Source organism: Callithrix jacchus, chromosome 12 (genome assembly GCF_049354715.1).
Source record: "Callithrix jacchus isolate 240 chromosome 12, calJac240_pri, whole genome shotgun sequence".
Classification (NCBI taxonomy): domain Eukaryota; kingdom Metazoa; phylum Chordata; class Mammalia; order Primates; family Cebidae; genus Callithrix; species Callithrix jacchus.
This window is the reverse complement of record NC_133513.1, coordinates 46546654-46554761: the sequence shown is the minus strand read 5'-3', so window position 1 is coordinate 46554761 and position 8108 is coordinate 46546654. Positions and strand designations below refer to the sequence as shown.

The window sequence follows — 8108 nt, the reverse complement described above, 5'->3', positions numbered from 1 at the left end:
GCACCCTCTCTAAATTGCTATTTGATGCATTTGTTTGGGGACCTCAGGCGGTGCTAGTTGACCAGCTTTCTCAGGGTGACTTTTCCCCTTCGGTCTGATTCATATCAAAAGTGAGTCTTAGGTAGTGTCCAAAGTTCACACAGTTTATGTTGGCGGTGCTCTCACAGCATGAACAGCAGGAACCGGCCAGGGGCACAGGCCGGATAAGCTCAGGGGTCAGATGACCTCCAGACTGAGAAACCAATTTCAGAGTTTGGGAGATTCTTCTCCATTTCTGATACCTGTGTTCAGTCCAAGTCAGTTACCAGGTATTTATTTCATAAAGGGAATCTAAGCTGTTCTTGTAAGGGGAAGCTTTGCTTTAAGGTTCATGATCGTTGGATCTGTGCTGAGATGGTCTTGCCTCCTGGAAATCCCTAAGCCAGGCTGCCTGACACTGCTAAGTGACACATGGGTACATCCTACTTATAAGACATTTGCAAGGGCCTTATGGCTGTCATTAGTCTTATAGCCACCATATGTCTCTTATAGTATATTACACATATGTAAATTGTTGTCATTTTAAGTCACTGAGTTTTGAAGTAGTTTGTTATGCTTCAGTAACAACCAGAACACAGAGTAGAAATAAAAGGCAAAATGGAGGAGAAAGAGGCACATTTAACACCAAGACACTGCAGGCAGTAGATTAGGCACAACCTGAGGACACAGCCAAAACGTAAAAAGGAAAGAGAATGGTAAGAAACAACATTAGCTTCTAAGAACTAATTATCTATACTGCAACCCAATTTCTGGATGCTAGTAACACATGTAAACTGCTATCATCATATTAATTATGAAGGTATGAGATTATTCTCCAAGAAAGTACCAACTACCAACTGGACGTCATATATTTTTTCTATACAACAAAGGCAGCTTTCTTTTTTACCAGACTCAACCTACCCAAACCCTCTGTGGCCTACAGCATCAGCCTCACAAAGCCTCCTGGTGAATGTTCTTCAAGACACCCACTTACCAGGAAGCTGAACTTCACCAGCCTTGGGGGCCTTGGGTTCTGTGAGCCCCCACGTCCCAAAGCTGCTCCACACTTTGAGGATTCAGTTCATCTGATTGTGTGTCCAGAAACCCAGCTTGGGACAACTACCCTCGTGTCTTGGACTTCAACATCTTACAGACAAATTAACACCCCTTTACCTGTGTGGGCTAGACCCCACCCCACTTCAACTCCTGGCTGGCCTCTTGCATGTACCAGACACATTATCTAACCTGGATGCTTTTACAAGGTGAGGTCAGAGTCCTCCCGCCTCTTTGCATGTCTCCAGAGTGGACAACTGGCGACCCCACTTCAGAGAATTACCCTGAAGCTCAGTTAGTCCTCCGAGCCCCCATACCAGCATCCTCTAGCCACCCAGTGGCCTGCCTTGTTGCGAAGCCACCAAAGTTGTGACAACTCTTGCAGAAAGTAAGACACCCTGACAACTAAATTTGCCCACCTGGATCCATTGTGAAACCTCTTTTCTTTTAAGCACTTCCTTTGGTGACTCCCCAAACACCACTAAGGGAGGTCCGAAACGTGCGCCATCTCAGTGCTTCCTTGATTTACTTGTGGCAGCCTGCAAAGCAAGCTTGCCTCTGCAGAGCTGTTTATCTAAGTGGGGCATTTAAGTTCAGATTGCCAGTTAATACCTGTGGCGCTCAGTCCCAGCTTACTCAGCTCTGGGACTAGCAGAAAGACTTAATAGACCTCAACCTCTCACAGGTTGGCAGTTTAAGCAGAAATTTCCAAATCTGCCAAAGGAACAGCTTTGCGACTTCCATTGCTACAAGGGGGAGCAGAGTGGAGAATGCCATGGTCTATTAACCCTTCTGCCGAGAAAACTGGGTTGCAAGGTTAAGGAGCAGTGCCTCAAGGGTCATAGGCATCTACAGATACCTCCTGAGGTCCAATGATAAGCATCAGAGAAACAACAATGCACTTGTTCTTTCTCCCAGAGAGAGGGGAGGGGAAGGCGGCCTGAGGGGGTGGGAGGAGAACTTCTGAGCCTTGATTGAGCCCCATTGTGAAGCTGTCGGGGGAAGATTGCACAGCTGGGCTAAGTGTTGTATTCAGCAAAGCGCATGATGGACACTGCTTTTGTACCAGGGACACTTCAATCAGCACGGAGCCTTAGACGGCTGAGAAAATTAAAGCCTTTTCAGGCCCTTTCACAACACACCTGATTTCTGTATTAAAGTTGAGGGTGGATGGGTATTGTGTTGGGTAATTGCCAGCCCTGAATGTCACCATAGGCGACAGGCTCTCTCTGATCTTCTCAGACACGGGGGAAAGCCAGCTCCCCTGATATCTAGGCAGTCCCCTGCGTTAGTGATAGCCATGGGCCTCAAAAGAGGCATGATGGGCCATGATCCCATTAACTTTCAGCCCCAGCTTCACCTTGCATTGAAGGATAGGATCCAGAGGTTTCTGACTCCAAGTCACAGGATTGAGCTGGCAGGGAAGATACCTGATTTGGTAGCAGAATTCTCCCCAGACAGCAAGCAGCAAGCACCAAGGAACGAGGAGGGAGAGGTAAGTCTGGTGTTCTGTCGGAAAGAGCCAGGGTGGCCCATCATGAGATCCATGGGATGCAGACGATCCATGTTTTGATCAGGCTGACGGTTCTTTTGTGGGAAACTGAAGACATTCTCAGCAGTTAGCGGGGAGGGCCAGGTGTCATGGCAGTGGCCTGTCCCAGCAGTGCAAGCAGAGTATTTAGAAGACCTGGACATCCAGTCTGCTCTGTGTGAGGTTCAGCAGTAGGTGGCTTACACACATTAGGTAACTCGATTTCTTAGAATCCTCACAGCAACCTAATTGACAGAAAAAAAACAAAAACAAAAACTGAGGTTCTGAGAAGTGTAGTGACATGCTCAAAGTCGCACAGTTATTTATAGAGATGAAATTCAAACCCATCTCTCTAAGACCCCTTAATGGTGTTTGCTTCATATAAAACCAAAGGAAAATGATGATGCTCAGATCTTGCCTGTGCTCAAGACTGCAATGCTGTCCCTCTAGGGAGATGGACCTTGAGTGAGGAGGCAGGGAGCCAGGCAGGAAAAATCTGTCCTGTTGGGAGATTAGCCGGTAGGGGTGTGTGGTGGGGAGGCCACAGTCCAAAGCTCCTGCAGGTCCCCTGTGGCCCATGTCATTCTGGTGCAGTAGATATTAAAATAAGGAGCGCAAGTGTCTCCAGCTCCCCCATCACCTTCTATAATGTCTTCTGAAGTATAATGCAATGCAAGATGGGGCCGTCCTTGGCTCAGAGACCCCCTCATAGTGAGCGCTCTGAACACAGTATATGAAGCTGGCTGAAGCCAGAAGACACAGACTGGCAATCTGCCCACTTCATGCTTTGGAAAACTCAGGTATTCCTAGATATTCCTTAGAGGCATGGTCTCAACTCTCACCTTTCGCTGCTCTGCATGCTCCAGATCAATATCAAAGACAAGAAGCAAGAGCCCAGCTCATTAATAGTCTCCTCAGAGATGGGACTAGTTAGTTCTTCCAGTTCTTTGAAGTTATCCTTATCTCATTATCTCTTTGAGCAGATATCTTTCAGACAGCGCGTGCCAGGAGGAACACAGGATCTACCTGAGGCCATGTATTTGACCCCAATGCCTGTGACTGCTGCCTCGTTCCCATTCTTGCACTTTGACTCTTAGCCTTCACAGCTCCTAGGTTGAGGGGAGCAGTCGTTGCTCAGCATCCATTGTGGAAGATTGGCAGCAGCTGGAGCCAGCAGATCAAGTCTTCAATTCCAGGTCCTGAAGGAGCACAGCCAAGGCAGGATCACTGCCAACACCATGGCTCAGGTCAGCCCCAAGCTTCCCCAGCTCATTCCCACCTTCAAGGATTTGCAGTTGCTATTCCTTCCCCCAGACCATTTTCTCCAAACTCTGGCTCAGCAGGCACCTTGTTTTCATTCAGATGATAAGTCAAATGTCACCTCTTTTAGGAAAGCTTATCTGACTACCTGAATTCTTTTTCTTCTTAAGCACTTAACACTATCCAGGTTATCCTGTTCACATGTTCGTGTGTGCGTGCCTGTGTGTCTCTGTCACTAGGACATAGATTCTACAAAATCAGGGACCTCATTCCTCTCATTCATGACTGCCTCACTTGGACCAACAACAATGCCTGCACAAATAGCTAGTGCTCAATAACACGTGAAAATGTATTCAGAGGAGTGTAAAGTGCCACTGACAGTGTGGAATTTATGCTTCTGCTATTGGTTACACGAGCAGAGATGAGGGCTAGCTCAGCAGAAGTTTCAGTAGTTCACTTTCCGTGTGAGCACAAAGGTGTATACAGCAGAAAGCATGGTTCATGGCACAGTGACAGGCACAGTGGAGAGGCTGTGGGTATCAGCAAATAAGCCTGGGACCAAGGGTTGAAAATAAATAAGGTCAAAATAGTGACGTTCTTACTATAAAGCCCACATGTGAAAACACACTAAATTTCTGGTGCAGATGAAGGTGGCTATCTCAGTCAACCTGGGCTGTCATAACAAAATACCATGAAGTAAATGGCCTAAACCACAGACATTTATTTCTCACCATTCTGGAGGCTGGAAGGTCAAGATCAGAGTGTCAGCACAGTCAGGTTCTGATGAGTGAGGGCTCTCTTCCTGGCTTAGAGATGGCCACCTTCTCATTGTGCTCACATGGCCTTTTTTCCATACATGTGCATGGAGAGAGAGAGAGAGAGAGAGAGAGAGAAGTATCACTCTTCTTCTTCTGCTCCTGCTGCTGCTTTTGCTTCTGCTTCTTCCTCCTCGTCCTCCTCCTCCTCCTCCTCCTCTTCCTCCTCCTCCTCCTCCTCCTCCTCCTCCTCTTCCTCCTCCTCCTCCTCCTTCTCCTCCTCCTCCCCTTCTTGTTCTTCTTCTGGCCACTAATCCTATTGAATTAGGGCCCTACCCTATAACCTCATTTAACTTTAATTACTTCCATAAAAGTGCTATTGCCAAATACAGTCACATAGGGAGTTAGGGCTTTTTTGTTGTTGTTTTTTGGTTTTTTGGAGACAGAGTTTCGCTTGTGTTGCCTAGACTGGAGTGCAATGGCACAATCTCAGCTCACTGCAACCTCTACCTCCCGGGTCCAAGAGATTCTCCTGCCTCAGCCTCTCAAGTAGCTGGGATTACAGGCACATGACACCACACCCATTTAATTTTTTGTATTTTTAGTAGAGATGGGGTTTTGCTATGTTGGCCAGGTTGGTCTCAAACCCCTGATCTCAGATGATCCACCCGCCTCGGCCTCCCAAAGTGCTGAGATTATAGGTGTGAACCACGGCGCCCGGCCAGGGGGTTAGGGTTTTAACTTACAGATGTTGAGGGGATTCAACTCAGTTCCTAGCAATGGTCACAGCAACCTGGGACCCCTAGAATATGCTGCTCCAGCACCAACCTCCCAGCTGGACTGACCATGGCACCAGGGAAGGGTGAAGGCTGATCCCCCAGGAGGCAGCTGTCCCCACAGCATGTGCTGGTGATGCTGAGACAGAGATTATACCCCAATCCTGGAGGGACACCCCTGGCCACCTAGGATGGGCTGATAGACCAAAGCCTACTGGAGCCGACCATCATGTATCCAGCATCAGGGTCCACATGCAAAATGGCCTTCACTGAGGGCAAGGACTGACAAGACTCCAGCTGACAGCACCACTAGTCGTGCTGGATGGGACCCTAACAAGGCTTTGCTTAGAATACCAAGTTGCTGGCACTGCTTATGAGAGGAGCAGGGAGAGTGGGCTATGAACTACAGGCAGTGGCAGAAGTCAAGGAAAGTCTTGGCCTCTCCAGTCACATTGACAGATGACAGATAGGTAAAGGTGGTGACAGAGAAGACTTCCAGCCCCTTCAAAACAGCCCTACAGGAGTGGTGCCTCCTCAGGCATTTCCTAAGAAGAGAAGTGGGGTGATGAGGGCAAGAGAAGCAGTGCACCTTACAGGGAAGCTCCAGCCTGCTTCTGCCCAAGCCAGGTCCCTGGTGCCACTGCTGGCACCAGGGCCACCAGTGCTAGACACTTTGGGTTGAGTCGAAAGAGCCCCTTTTCTTGCATCTGAAGACCCTTCAGCTGCCCAAGGTAGGAGCCATGGAGGCCAGAGAGAAAGGAAAAGGCACAGCACAGTAAGATTTTCCTGTGAACAAAGGGTCCACAGAAAAATTGAGGCAGCCAGATGATGGCATCATCACCATTATCATCTTTCTTTTCCACTTCATCTTCTTGACCTAATAGTCAAGAGCAGGGCCTTTTTGTTTTTTTTAAGTTTCTGGGGTACATGTGCAGAACATGCAGGATTGTTGCATAAGTATATACATGGCAATGTGGTTTGCTGCCTCCATCCCCCCATCACCTATATCTGGCATTTCTCCCCATGTTATCCCTCCCCAACTCCCCACACCCTGCTGTCCCTCCCCTAGTCCCCTCAACAGACCCCAGCGTGTGATGCTCCCTTCAGAGCAGGGACTCTTGATTGTGTGAGCTGGAGTGTCTGCTCTAACCCTCTAGCTGTATCCAGCTGTATGACCTGTAGAATGAGCATTATTCTGCTTCTGTTTCTCCAACTGTAAGACGGAGCTAATAATAGAACTTAATTTCTATGCTTGTTGTAAGGGTTAAATGAGTTAGCACGGTTAATGGTTAATACAGGTAAAGCCTCGCCGGAGCACTCAGTGAGCAGTTGTTATTATTGTATTTCTTACCATGGACAAAGCTACCATGTATTTAGGGCATATTGTGCATCAGGCACAATACTGAGGACTGGGCAACAAGTATCTCAATTTTTCTGTCCCTATATGGAAGTCTACATAGGTGTTTCTCTAGGTATATATAGAGAGATCTATAAAGGGGTTTGTATGTGTGTAGGGGTGTGTGTGTGTGTGTGTGTGTGTGTGTGTGTGTGTGTGTAAATGGTACTCAGAGATATTAAGATTGCACAAAATAACTGAAATATCACAGTAGGGCTTAAAGCCCACATCTCTCTGACTCCTAAGCTGAAATTCTTCACCATAATGCAGAAGAACCTGTTACTCTCCTTTGTGGCTTAGACAGTAATCAGTGTTTCAAAACCTGGGTAGCCTCAGTCCCCTACACATGGTCTCTAGTGCTCAGATGTGCAAGGGCATGTGGCTTCTGCAGAAATGGGAGGGCCCAGCCACTGCAGAGCTCTTTTCTCCTTTGGAGTCCAGTCCATCTGGAAATAATAGGTATCATGCAGCCATGCTCTGGGAAGGCGATTCCTGCAGGCCTGGGCACATCAGTCACAGAGGAGCAATGTGGCTAACAACATTCAAGACCCCTCCTTTGTCCTTGAACTTCCAGTATCTGCAACCCTCCTGTACAAGGGACTCTGTTTTTACTCTTGTCTTCTAAGTACCGGGAATAAAATAGGAAATTGAGGAAGCTAGGACAGTAGCAATAACCTAGAGACGACAGAGGCTAGAAGGTTGTTGATTTAGAGCAGGCTTAATGCTTTCACAAATAATCACCCCTACCCCCCACCAGTCTCAGTGGCTTAATACAGCAAAGGTTTGTCTCTTGCTCACATCACAGACCACACTGAATCAGCAGAAAGGAGGGATGAGGAAGAGCTGTTCAGCTCCAGGCATTCCTCCAGGGGCCCAAGCTCCCTGCATTTAGTTGCTCCTCTCTCTCCTAAATACCTTGGAGTCCTGGAGGACTCGATGCTGGATCTTCTGCATCTGGTTGGCCAACAAGGCAAGAGTGAGCCACCAAGGAGCACACACAGGAGTTATTTAGGTGCCAGGACTGGAAATGACACACATCACTGCCGTCAACCTTCCACCTGCCAAAACTCACACAGACCTGCAAGGAGAACAAATGCATAATTAAGCTGTGTGTCCTGGGGGTGTGGGGAAATGGAAATGGAGAAAACGCTACATTCTCTGCTACAGTTCCCATTTCTTTGGGTATTTGCTGGCCACGTGTAACTTGAAACATGGCAGGGATTAACTTCTCCAACCTGGACTTCCCTTGGCACAGTCCAAATTTCCCACCACCTTGGAGTTCTGACATAAACAGAAACAAACGGAGGGAAATATTTCAA

General features: G+C 47.8%; 1 long non-coding RNA gene across 1 annotated transcript; it reads right to left on the bottom strand.

The window, feature by feature from the left end:
• Positions 1–3436: 3436 nt before the first annotated feature.
• LOC144578821 (uncharacterized) lies at positions 3437–7859 on the bottom strand. Its single transcript, XR_013525255.1, has 3 exons — positions 7705–7859; positions 4594–4705; positions 3437–3801 (listed from the first exon to the last, which is right to left on the bottom strand). It is a non-coding gene; the product is annotated as an uncharacterized LOC144578821 (long non-coding RNA).
• Positions 7860–8108: the final 249 nt, after the last annotated feature.